At 34.0% G+C, this 14210-nt stretch overlaps 1 protein-coding gene across 1 annotated transcript in view; it reads right to left on the bottom strand.

The window, feature by feature from the left end:
• The window catches only part of LOC127858756 (beta-1,3-galactosyl-O-glycosyl-glycoprotein beta-1,6-N-acetylglucosaminyltransferase-like), a 311044-nt gene that overhangs the window by 128064 nt on the left and 168770 nt on the right, over positions 1-14210 (bottom strand). The gene's annotated exons all lie outside the window — the stretch shown is intronic.

The raw sequence follows: 14210 nt of genomic DNA on the forward strand, positions 1-14210 counted from the left end.
AAGACTCTAGTCGTCTATAAGATAGTGATTATTTCCTTTACGTCCTTTTACACAGTTTCATACTTAAATATTTGAATAAAATATGCGTTCACATCCACGTGAATGTTATTGTGAAAATGGAGTTACAAAACAAATTGTCGGATCTATTATCAAACTAAAGCTTTTCATTCTGTCGACAAAGCTGGATTCAATTATACCAATTCATAAGTAGGTTCTAATTTCATTTGCGTGGTTTACAGTCATTATGCTTTTGTCTAACTACGCGGCTCGTAAAAAAACAAAACAACAAGGTGCATTTTAATCAAGCTATTTAAACAAATGAGGGTTGAGTATCACGTGATATATAGTTGTGCCCGTTCTCACGAAGGAGCTGCTGTCAAGCGACAAAGTACGCACATCTTTACGCTGAACGTCCCATACACCCCTATTCTTTTAATAAGTGTAAATTATGTTTTAATTAGTCACGACCTGTCAAGCCATGCCATAGCATACATTATCTTCGCAATTTGAATGTGAATGAATATCTTTAATTAAACACATTAGTAACTCATTAGACAAGTCAACGCAGACTTTATATCTTCTCTTAAAAAAGGAACACATCTATTTGATAACATATAGAAAGTCTTTACAAACAATTTTAGTGTGGTAATCATTTATAAATGAACACGGGTGATTTTGCTAAGTTTTCTCTATGAGCCGCGTTCTGGGAAAACCGGGCTTAATACATGTGCACACAGTTTTGTCAAATCAAGTCATAGTAATATATTGTCAACACACAAACACACCACACAAAGTTGTAATTTGAAATTACCTTTCCCACGTTAATGACCCAGTTTAAGTTTATTTATTATTTTGTACAATAGCGTTATACTTTACGCTTAATCATTCCTCAATTTCTATTCGATTGATACAAGGGATTGGATAGCAGTTTAAGAGAACTTAACATTTTACAGGCTATATATTAAATAATCATTATGATCCCGCCAATAAAATCCAAAAGAATTCCATAATCTTTGATGCATTATATCAAAGAGTAGTTTATAACCCTATTGAAACGATTGACAATTGGAAATGATTACTACTTCAACACCATAAATATGTGGCGTTGAGTGTCATAGTGTCAGAAAAAGCAAGTTTATGATCTAATGTCAATTGAATTGTCCCAGATAAGTGGCTTATGTGTGGCTATCCATAAACAGATTATAAACAACGTATAATAAAGGTATAGATGCAGATGTTTACATATGTTGACCAGCTCGAATGATGTTTGTGTATATAGGATGGTCTTGCGCTTTCCCTTCAATACCGTGGCATCCTTTAATCTGCTGCGTGACGTGTAATAATTAAGGAACTCTTGATCGTTCCTACCATAAGCAGTTCGGCACTTGAATGTGCGAGTTAATCGATAACATGACCTGGTAGAGGGAGGGCGTGTTACCCCATTCATAATATGATAGCTAGCCTGGTGCGAACCAACACACATTCTATACTATGATCTTTGTCAAAAAATATAAATCGGTGTGTCCAGAAAACTGAGGAGACGGTTCTGCAAAACAACAGAAATCATTCATGCACACTAATTGAAAAATCTTCCTTTTTCGTCCAAGATGTGCAGTGGTACGAGAATAGCTGATAAGCCACGTCTTCTCAAAGACTCTACTGACTATCATATAGGCGTGCATGGTAATACATAATACATGTTATTATATGCTTTCCGGTGGTTTATAGAGAAATATCAGTGAAATAAAATTGGTATTCCACTGTTTTAAACAGTGAAAAATAACATTGAAAATATCGATATTTTTCACTGTTTTACTGTGAAATGACGTCATTTTTTGGACGAAATGACGTCATTAATCCAGCGAAATTATACAGTTAAACTCATGTACAATGTAAACGAACGGTGAAAAAAGCATACAATAAAAAGAAAATTTGTTGGATTCGATGGAATATCGATTTTATTTCACTCGTGATCGTAAAAAAATATATTTTCACTCGTGTCTTCGCCACTCGTGAAAATATTGTTTTCTATGATCACTCGTGAAATAAAATCGATATTCCATCGAATCCAACAAATATCGTCTATTTATCTTTTCGTTCACTGGGAAATTGCGTGGGTTGGGAGTATTTGCCATTCGCGAGGATCAGCGAATGGAGTATACGTCACGCCCATTTAAGGAACAAATCAATTAGAATATAAAATGTATAACTTGTCATGATTTCCTGATAGTTGCTTTTCTGTGCTTATTTAAAATCAAAGTATTCTGCTGTTGCGACTAAACAGGAGATAACAATTTTCTTCTCGGAATTGTATGGAACAAACCCTTTAGATTCCGTGTACATTTCAAGATAGCCAAGTTTTGTTTTCGGTAAACAGATGTGCGATTACGCACCCTTTAAAATGTTTGCTATATCAAATCAAAGTACTGACAGTACTTGTGTGACGATGCTTTTGAGAGGATGGATATAAAAGCATCAAGTTAAGTTTATCTACATCACCACAATCCCCACAATTGTGTATGTTGGTAGGAAAAAAAAATGGTAAAAAAATTTTGCGAAAAAAATTTGGGTATGAAAACAAATTTGGGTACGAACAAATATTTGGGTACGAAAAAATATTTGGGTATGAAAAAATATTTGGGAACAAAAAAATTGGGACCGAAAACATTTGGGTACGAACAAAAAATTGGGGATGAAAAAAAAATTGGGTACGAAAAAAAAATTGGGTACGAAAAATTTTAGGTACGGAAAAAAAATTGTGGGAACGGAAAAATAGTACCTGTGGGGAACTTGACCCACACTCGCACATTTTCGGCCCTTTCCGTCAAACATCAGATAAGTTCCTCGAAGGCAATAGTATGAATACACATTTCGGAAGCGGTAATGCGGTCCTACCTACGCGCGTCAAAATGTAAGCGAAATATGTACACAAGTCTGTCAGGAGTGATTGAATTAACGAAGAAAATCGTGTATTGATGTAAGTTTTTTGAAGAAATGTGCAGAAAATATATTAAACAAGAGCTGTGTTTGTGAAACACAATGCCCCCTGCTGCGCAGCTTTGAAGCCATATATTTTACCTTTGACCTTGAAGGATGACCTTGACCTTTCACCACTCAAAATGTGCAGCTCCATGACATACACATGCATGCCGAATATGGAGTTGCTATCTTCAATATTGCAAAATTTGACCTTGACCTTGAAGGATGACCTTGACCTTTCACCAATCAATATGTGCAGCTCTATGAGATACGCATGCACGCCAATATTGAAAAAGTTATGGCCAATGTTAAAGTTTTCGTACAGACAGACAGACGCTTTATATTTGACATTTGACCTTGAAGGATGACCTTCACCTATCACAACTGAAAATGTGCAGCTCCATGAGATGCACATGTATGCCAAATATCAAGTTGCTATGTTCAATATAAAAAAAGGTATGGCAATTAAAGTTTTCGGACGGACGGACGGACAGACTGACACACTGACTGACTGACTGACAGTTCAACTGATATAGGCCACCCTACCGGGGGTATAAAAAGCAATGGCGATATTTTTCTCAGCCACATCATTGTTAATAGTTTGATATTACAAAATGAAAGTGAAAGTAGAACTGTCAAAAATGACAACCTGTCAACGTGTTGTTTTTGCTGGCACGAGAGGGCGATTACACTCAATGTGTTCACATTTTGACCATAGGCTTTGTCAATGACCTTTATAGTATGGGTAGCTTTGATATTATTTATTGCTATCATGTAACTGCATGATTGTGTATATGTTTACAATACACATTTAGCATAACTAATGATATAAATATACTGATTGAGCTTATAATAATCTGAGAACTATAGCAAGGTCAATTAAGGACTTAAAATACAATTTTGTGTCCTGATTTCATGAAGAAATGACCATGCATGTCCTTGATTTCGAATTCAAGGCCCTGGTGTGACACATTGGTAGCGTTACCGTTAAACTGTTACCAGGCTTATGAATTTAGTTTTTATTGAACTATCTAAGGAAATCTAAATAAGGCACTGATTTTTCTTGTTTTAATACAGTCATAGATCAGTTGTGACCTCTAAGTAATGACTAATTTTTGCTTACTTGTCACACCCTTAAAACTTTGCACACGTCTATAATAGCAAATCTGGATTTAGGTGATCTTCAATGGTACATTTAAACTTTAGCTCTGTTACAAGAGTGCTGGTAAAGTCCAGTCACATATTTAAATCTAGGCCATGTCAAAATCAAAGTGTCAAAGACAAATGAAAGATGCGTTCATTAATTATTGTCCAGTTGTTTACTACTGCTGTAAGTTTTTATATAATATGACTGATGAACATCATGTGAGAGAAAATTCACATTATCATTGTATATCAGGTTTAGCAGCCTTTTAGATAACAAAGTATGCGAGTTTTCAATGTCGCTGCTGGGGATCAAACCCGTAGGGCTTTTAGGAAGATTCTGAAATTTTCGATCCCTCGAGAGCAAAAAAAACAAAAATTAAGTAAAATATTGCCGACTCGGTTTTTTGAGTCGGTTCATGAGGGATAATGGAGCTCGATTGGTCATTGTCGGCTCTGGTACTACTTACATGTACCCCGGGTACTCTTTATTATACTTACATGTACCCTGGGTACTCTAAGTATACTTACATGTACCCCAGGTACGGTAAATAAACGTAATTGTGCTCGGTCCATATTAGACTGTACCCGAGTTGTATTCGCGCCCAAAATCCGATGTCGTAAAACGCGCAACCGATTATCTTAAACACACTAATCTCTTCAAAAAACACTGCACCATCATACTTTTTGAGTATGTGTTCCGATAATATAGAGGCCATTCTACAGAAAATTAACATAAATGTGCAGGGCTTAACACTAAGGCACGTCCGAACGACATTCACTGCCTGTACCTTGGTCCGGGCTAGCCAATGTCCCAGGAACATGCCCGACCGGTCGTGTGTATTTTGGGCGGGATTATATGTTCTATATCAATAAACTGCGTTTTAAATAAGCTTTTCAATGATGCAAAAATCTTGATACAGTACGATCAGATGACAATTAAATCCCCGAGTGAGTTCGGAGACAACGAACGGATCGTATCTCGAAATAGATTCGGAACCCCCTGATTGCAATCAAAAAGAGGCCGACAATTCAGAAAATCCCCGGCGGTTTTCCTGGTAAAACACGTCAGTACCTATTTTTAAACGGAATGCCACTAGACACGGTTTTTGATTGGTTTCCTCGAAGTGACGTGTTTTCTCAATGAAAATACGTTTGAAACTAAAAGCTGGGATCGCCCAGGATCGTCCGGAATGATGGAGGTATAAAACTCGACATTTACACAAAGTAACAATAAAATTAATAGTTATTTATCAATTTTAAATAATTTTAATTTGTTGTCATTATGGAAAAATTATTCCATCCTTTAGACGATTAATAAATCCATTTAGAGGAAGATAGAGACTTTATTTAGATTAGAAGTGTTTTGACAATATTTTTTACGCAATTCAATTAGCAAAACTAATATTAATGGTCGATCCCGGCTTTTAGTAGAGAGTTAACCCTGTACAATTGTTACAACTACCGTAACACGTTATTTATTTTGCTAAGATTCACTTACCATTTCTTTTAAGACGGTAACCCGGCAATCTATGTAAAAAAGGTTTTAACGTTCATGTCGTTGTTTAAGTTTGGCTTTACGGGTGGGCATGGGGGTTCCTCGGATACGAAAATTAAAGGGAAGGAGGAAAGTAAGAGAAAGTATGAGGACATAAAAAAACAAGAAAATTTCTCCAGAAATGGCGTGAAGATTACAAATAGTTGTCTTAAATAGATGAATATTGAATTCAAATGCATTATATAGTAAGGCAAGCTAATAAGAATGATTTAATCATAATTGCGCATCTCCAAGCACAAGTAAATACAAGTTGAATGATAAATATAAAGGTTTTTATAATACTTGGGTCAGGGCACATGAAATATTGGTCAGGGCTAGTAGGTTCTGCATTTACTAGCCCGCACGGGCTAGTTGAAAAAAAGTTAGTGTTAAGCCCTGATGTGTATATATAATTATTACAAAAAAAAAATAGTCGACAACAACTGATTTAGGGTTAAATTTCTCGGGTACATTTTAGTATATTTACCGTACCCGGGATAAATGTAAGTATACTTAAGAGTACCCGGGGTACATGTACGTAGTACCCGAGCTGACAATGAACAATCGAGCGATACTGGAAGGTGCAACATCTCTCACGCCCCCTTGCATCGCCTTTAGCAGTATTCAATTCTCAACAGGAAAGTGCTGGAGTCATTGATCCCGAGGGACAAGAAAAACAATTGATTAATGTTCGAAAGAAATAATTTGATTAATGACAATTCTATTATTTGAGCCAGGTCACAGGAAAAGCGCAGTCAAATCAGTATCCAATTAAATTATTTGTTATTGTCAGAAAAACGCTTTTAAGCAAACAGCTTTCAAGCGACTGCAGGCTGATCTAGATCCAAACTGACCACAATCGCTTAATGTTTCTTTTACTGTGACACAGTTCATTTAACTTTAAAATGATAAAAAGTACGAACACTAAGAAAGAGTACTAACCAGTAAAGAGTTTGAAATCAATGTTGAATCTCAGGACAGCTTGGTGATCTGCAAATCCCCGATGAAATGTTGATATCGGGTATCATAGTCATTCAATAAGTCGCAAAATGCTCGAATACAATTTATAAAGCACAATGTGACTTATATTGATAACTAAAAATACCAGTAGTCAGTATGCCAGTCTTGCCGTGCCAAGCTGTTACGATCCAGAAAGTCCTTCATTCACATCGAGTATATATCCTTCGAATTCCAACTATTGTTGTCATAAGCGGAGATTTAGTGAATAAATAATTCATATATTCTTAATGACAGCTTCTAAATAGCGAAACAAGCCAATGTATGCAGTAAGAAAGTTTTGAATCAAGACTCTCATTAAGGCGGCCATTGTTGAATGTTGAAACACGAATGTTATCAATGCTCCTACGCAGTGGCGTATGCAAATGAAATTTTTTAGGGTGATTATCAAACCTTGGACGATGCTGTTCGCATCGTCAAAAAGAGCTTCTTTCTCAAGTTTGGGTGGTCAATTAAAGCGTAATATAGAATAATAGTAAAAATAGTTTCAAATTAAAAAACAATATTATAGCCATTAATCAATATTTCCATAAAATATTACAACTCATCAACTGTTTGGTTTTTAACTGACAAAGGCATTACTCAATCAATTAACATTCTATATTTTTTGCCCTAAGCATGGGATATTGTACTTTGTCCATTGTCAATATCGTACTATCCGTTAAGATTTCGAATTAAGGAAAATACAATATTAAATCCGTAATTATGCCCTGAGAATTTTGTTAAAAACACACCAAAGTTGACCATCCTGACACCGTTCAAGCACAACGTGTGATAATTTCGTAAATTTCAAGAAATAATAATTAAACTTGATTTTTTTCTACACCCAAAGCTTTAGTGGGCATAATGCTCAAAATCAACATTACAAACACACACTGAAAAATTAGAGCGCACATTATAAAACGACTAGTATAGCAGTTGATAATAAGTGATTACATTCGGAATTTTCCGGCGCATGCGCACTGACTTGTATGCAAGCAGTGGTTTCAGTAACCTTAACATATGCATACAGGCGTGTTTAGTAAATACCTAAGTCGATAATACATTCTGAAACTTACATTCTAAACACTTAAATCATCATTCAAAGATGTCATATTTAGTACCAAGATCGTAATAGATTTAATTGCATATGTGTTAAAATACAAGCATCAGAGAAAAGGTCATCTTAAGATAAAACACCGACAATTAACGACACACACTTATGAATAATCCGGACTTATTCTTGAATAAGGTATTTAAAAATTAAAATTACCAAAAATATATAGTACTTATACTTATTATTGTCAATGTTATGAATGTGCTAGTGTATTAAATGTTTGATTAACAATCGAAAGTCTAAGAGGTGCATTGCATCAACGATCTAACAAAATCCTATGAAAATGATGAGAAAATGAAAATCTTTAAATAGTATGTTATTTTTCTTTTACATTAAATAATATTTTGTTTACACTGAAAGATAACATGTATGAATTTTAACATGAAACTGAACAAATGATAAATATATAGATGTTTCTGTGGAAACCACATTAATTCCGAGCTCGATTCATAGTTCATAATTATAATCGTGTTATCCCTTGCTTATGTTTTATTCAGGCATCAGTAAGTAATATAATCTATTTAAAGTATTGAATATATGTGAATATAAACTATAATAATGTCATTATACGCGCTTTTATGAATGAGACCATCGTTTTGGCAACCAGCAGGCGTAGTCTTAATTGTGCAGGTGCGCCAGTAACATTATGCTCAGACGCGTCATAACAATAATATATACCATCGAAACTATAATAATAAGATATGTTTTCATTATTCGTATGTAAGCATTATCTTCATGAATATGCGTTAACATTGAGAAATACATCGAAACTTCTTAGTAATATTAAGAAATATGTTTATACAAAAATGTTCTAACGAGATATTAATCTGAAAAAACTTCATCCCAGTTAACAAAGCTTTCTTTGCTTGATTTCTTGGTTGCATATAGTATGCATAATTTGTCTATTCTACGGATGGTATTTTATTACATATAATGGTAACATTCGATACGAGACTAAATTCTAATACCACTCACATGTCCCATTTGATGAGGCTATTTTTCTGGATTTTATTTTCACTTTTTTTCGAAGTTTCTTCGACTGAAAAAGGAATAAACATTAATTCCTTTTTATATCGAAGTATTTATCTATTTTTATTTTTATTTTTATTTGTTAATAATGTTTCATTTATCAAAGCTGCCGAAGTTTATTTTTTTAGCGTAACTGTTTTGCCCAGATTTTGACCTATCACAAAAGCCGATACAATTTTTAAGAACTATCCCTCAAGTAGAACCGAAAGAATAAACCCTTACCTGGCAGGTGTCTATTTCCGAGAAACTCCCTAATACATTGGCTACGAATGTTTATAGAGATTTACTCTCAGAGATTTTTTCTCAGATGGAAGAAGTATATTGACGAGTTCGACAGGTCACTTTAAATACGATGGGCATGCAAAGTCATAATAGAAGCTCTCGTTTATTCGAGATATAGGATCCCTCACATATCAACTTCAATCCTCTATCCATTAATTTTAACGATCAGGATTAAAATAGTTATATATTTTATTCAAGTATTATTATTTTTTTTATTGTACTAATTTTAGATGATACAAGTATATATCAGGTTCATGCTTTAATTTGATATTTTGCATAATATCTTGTTAATGAGCCGCTTTTTGGGAAAACCGGGCTTAATGTTTAGAATGGACTTCCTTTAAACGAAAAAAAGTCTAAAAGGTGGAAAGAATCGTCTCCGATCAGCATGTGCGGACTGCACAGGCTAATCTGGGATGAGGTATTTAGCACATTCATTGCGCGCGTGTTTTTCTTAGAGCGCGGCTCAACAACATGTTCCGTATATTGGTATTTCACGAGAGTTAACGTTGATTGGGTACTTCCTCTATTTTCAATCCAGGAATATTTTTTAAATTACATGTATTTCCTTCACTCATGTTCTCGTTTGATTTATCTGCCGCATCTAAAAATGTGAACTATTTGTGGTCGAGTAAGTCAAGCTGATAATTAGTTAATTAGTTTATTTATTATAAATATGATAGTTTTTCAAATCAGCTTGGAGGTGCTTGTTAATGTAAATATTGTCAATATGCATGTGAGACTCTTTTAAATAGCTGCAGACCTCGACAGAAATGTGAAATAAAATAGGGGTAATCACGTGATGATCTAAAGGAAGTCAAGCTGGCGACATCCAAGCCGAAACGGTAATTTTCGCCGTTTTAAACTCTTAATTATTTTTATTTAATTATTTTATGCCGCTCACTTTCCAGCCAGAAAGTGATTAGCGTTTATTTCGTAGTAATATTCGCTCTATATCTCGACTTTACCCTCCGCAAAATTTCTTAGCGGGAGCCTTTTGCCATGTAATTTGTGATCTTTGCTGGGTTTCACTTATTGAATTACTCTCCTGCATACAAAAAGATACATATTTATATTTAAAATCCGTAAACGAGTATTCTTTTTATGTTTATTTAGCGGTCTGGTCTTGAGTAAACTTCTAAAACCTGTTATATAAAGTTTCATTAACCAGAATTGTTCATGATCTAAATGGGTTTCTGATTTGAAATGATCAAAAAGGGGTCCCGTTTATAGGAAAACCGAATTTGTAATTTGATATTTATCTTTGTTGAGTTCATGTAAGTCACGGTGTTCACAAAGGTTGCAAATATATATGCTTGTGCGCGTGTGTGAAAATTGGTTGGTATTTAGGCATTAATATAATACGAATAGAATGGCAAAATTGAAATGTCACCCTTAGTTGTTAAGTTATTTTGCTAGGTTTTGCTTCACATATGTCAGGTAATGTTAAAATGTAAACACGTTAATGCTGTAAATAATGAATAAAGTATGTTTTTAAATATGAAACCGAACTTTGCAGGCGAATATGGAGTCGAACTCAAACACGACGTGTCTTTGCACTGAGTGTGGCCGACAGTTCCAGTCAAGGAGTGGCTTCATGCGTCATGTAACACAATGGACAAGCCACATACCGGTGTTGCGGGATGATGTTTTTTGACAAGGACAAACTAAAAATGAACATAAATTGCTAGCAATCATTTGAAAAAGATCTCGATGTGTTGGTGCCTTGTTACCTTTTTATACATTAGACAAGTTGCTACCAACTATATTACATTATTACTTGTAAAATATGTTGTATGACGAATATTGATGATGTTTATTTCTCCAGGCATCCTCGCAGTGGACGAGGAATCCTGCCTGGCTTGGTCTTGATGTCGGAACCTATACATCTTTGCTATTGTCTGAAATAATTAAAATGTTTATCTTCAATCAGTTAAACAACTACTTTTTCATCTTGTACGGGGACATGTTGATGGTATTTGTGTAACATAGATACGTTTTGTCGCAATAAACTCGTACATTTTATTGCATTATTGTTTCACAACAATGAGTAATTTTACCGGTCGAGCAACAATGTGTCAGTTATCATTTTTTATCATAACTTTTGCCATCGATACACACTATTAAATTGTACTTTTATTAGTAACTGATTTTGTAAAATAGTTTGAAAACAAAGATTTGTGTGAAAAACAGAAGTCAAGCACTGGATAAGATTTCTACGCCTAACAAAAACGTATATCAATTAAAAACGTACATTAAGTATTCATATTTTCATTATAGTTGAGATTGTTTCGAACGGTATATTATAATATTTTATAACCAACTGACCCATTTCTTATAAGATTTATGCGCTACAACACCTTTAACCATGTGTTGCCTGTGTGCAAAATAAAACATTATAAATGTTGGCTTACACGGTGCGCGGAAAGCAACAAAGAATAATAAAAAAACTTACCAATTATATACCTTTTTTGCCAAACAATATGTTTATTTGTATGATATTTGAGTCAAAGCTTTATATCTTGCAAATTTTGCCCTAATTATCTGACATAGTCTTTGTCGTTTATTGTTTTATTGATTGTAAAAAACGAACTATCATGAATTGTATCGATTTGTTGTTTTAACCGTCATTCGTTAATGTTAAGCGATGGGAAGAGATTATATTAACCGCCTGTTTTCGAGCAACTAGAAGAACATGCTAGTTATGTTTCGTTTGAGACACTATCAAGCAGTTGAATGCTACCATTTTGTATCATTAAACGTTCAATCAAAAATAAAAAAATCGTAAAAAGTAAGGCTTTCTTAAATTTCTTAGAAGTATTTTTTTAAATTATTTATATATGTATATTTGCGCATACAGCTTAACAACAAATATTTGCGCATGCAACTAAACAACATTTATTTGACAGTGTGGATTTTTGAAAGATATGTTGTGTTTTAATTACTTAGGGTTTAAAATTGCATTAATATGAAGTCAACATGATGGTAAAATGTATAAATGTATTGCTATGCATACATGCATTTGCGTTATTAATTTGTCATTAAATACGCAACTGAGACCGAAAATGGACATACAATAATAATAATAATATTACTACTACTACTACTGCTACTACTACTACTACTACTACTACTAATAATAATAATGATGATAAATAAAATGAATCTTTGTTCAAGAGCATTTGCGGATGTTTATTATATCTCTTTAAACAAAGTTTGAAAATAATAATACAACTGTCACCATGTTGGATTACACGTTGACAACACGTGATAAAAACAACACTCGTTGGAGTAAGAATCCCTTATACAGGGCTATGTCTGGATGTTAATCACTTTCAGCTTAAACTCCTATAACATGTAACACAATAAAGATATACCATGTTCATATTGTCACTTAGAGACTGTAGTCTGCAGACTTTGAGAAACTTGCTAAAGAAGTCGAATTATATGCAGGATGTCCGCATTTCTTTGAGGTAGCAACAGTATAGACTTTTTGTAAGTCTTCCACGCCAATTCCAACTTCAGCTCCAATTCAAAGCAGTGCCCTAACATGTTCAAAGTGGTATCAAAGTGGGCAAATGATATACAGCTATCGCCATCCGATGAAACCATTCTTTGGGGTTTAATGTCTTCAGTGAATTTAACTAATTTCATTAAAGCTGCTGACTGTATAGATGTATTGTTTAATGCCCGGTATGTAAGGTACTGTAGATAGTAGAGACACGGTTCAATTTAAACACAAATGCAGTCATCGTTGGTATAAAATGACACAAGAAGTTCGGATGAACGGTCTTTTCCTAAATGCCGTCGGTTCATTTCGCACCGCAAAAATTCAGGAACACACATCGGCTAAGCTTGTGAAAATATAAAAAAAGAAAGACCATCTATGTTTGAAAGTCCGTTCATATGCCTGTTTGCTATCTGCAATGCTAATGACTTCGATGGTGAAGTGCATAATTGGTAAACAAGATTATGTGTTTTATCTTGTTTGATCTTCTTTGCTATCAGGTCAAAATATGTACATGCTTCATCATAGTTCCCATTGCAGAAAAGAAAGGAAGCGTATCTCATGCAGTTGCAAATGCACACTTATTAACGTATGCTGATAAACTTGATATTCCTATAACACTTCGGATGTGGTTTTTAACTTTTAATTAGTCATTCACTTTCTCATAGTTTAAATATTGACAATAACTTAGAATTCATGTACATGTAACCAGTAGAGGATAGTCTCTGCTTTTGTTTCCGTCCTAAAAAAACACAAGTAATCACACTTATTTAAAAATAGTGTAAATTTCAATTTACGCCTGATATACATTCATATCTGAGGAAAACACACACATACAGTATATGTTACACCATTAACATATTACTAAATGATCTTCCATGACCTAATATTCCAAACCAATTATTTAAACATGAACATCAAGTATATTAATTATGGCCATGGGCTCATATAACCTAAATCTCAATAGTTTGGCTTTGTACCCTTAAATAATGAAACAATGGAAAAACAGCTTAATTCTTTTGTAACCTTGCCTACTACCCCGCTCTTAAACATCGCACTATTTGTATGGTGACTCCTGTAACAGGATTATATTATAATATAGTGACATGGATATACTTTCGGTAGCATTCTTACTGCCAAGGTTCAAAATAAACAACTAGAATAGTTTAATATTGTATATGGTTGCCATTAAACAGCCAAAGAACAAACGCGAAATAAAACCGAATTTACAACAAACGCAATTTCACAACAAATCCAACTAAATACCTGAACTAGTCCTGTCACTTATTATGTATACATTAATATCATTAACGATTCACTTCCAGAAAGATGTCAAGCGCTTAAAATTTGTCTACACACTTCGCTGCTTACAAGTCCACATTTAGATCACAGTGTTTGTTTCTTTTATGAAGCCAATACCGAATCAGTTTAAACATCATCAATACGATCGATAATTTGAAATTTAACACCCATTGCCTTCTCATGTCACAATGTACTCATGTTGCGCTTGACAGATATACATTGTATTGTAAATATCATACAATTGTTTATTGTGCACTGCTATAGAATGCTGTGTCTCAGTAAACCAGTATTACTAGAGGTGCTAAATCATTGAATAC

This window comes from Dreissena polymorpha, chromosome 14, assembly GCF_020536995.1.
Source record: "Dreissena polymorpha isolate Duluth1 chromosome 14, UMN_Dpol_1.0, whole genome shotgun sequence".
Taxonomy (NCBI): domain Eukaryota; kingdom Metazoa; phylum Mollusca; class Bivalvia; order Myida; family Dreissenidae; genus Dreissena; species Dreissena polymorpha.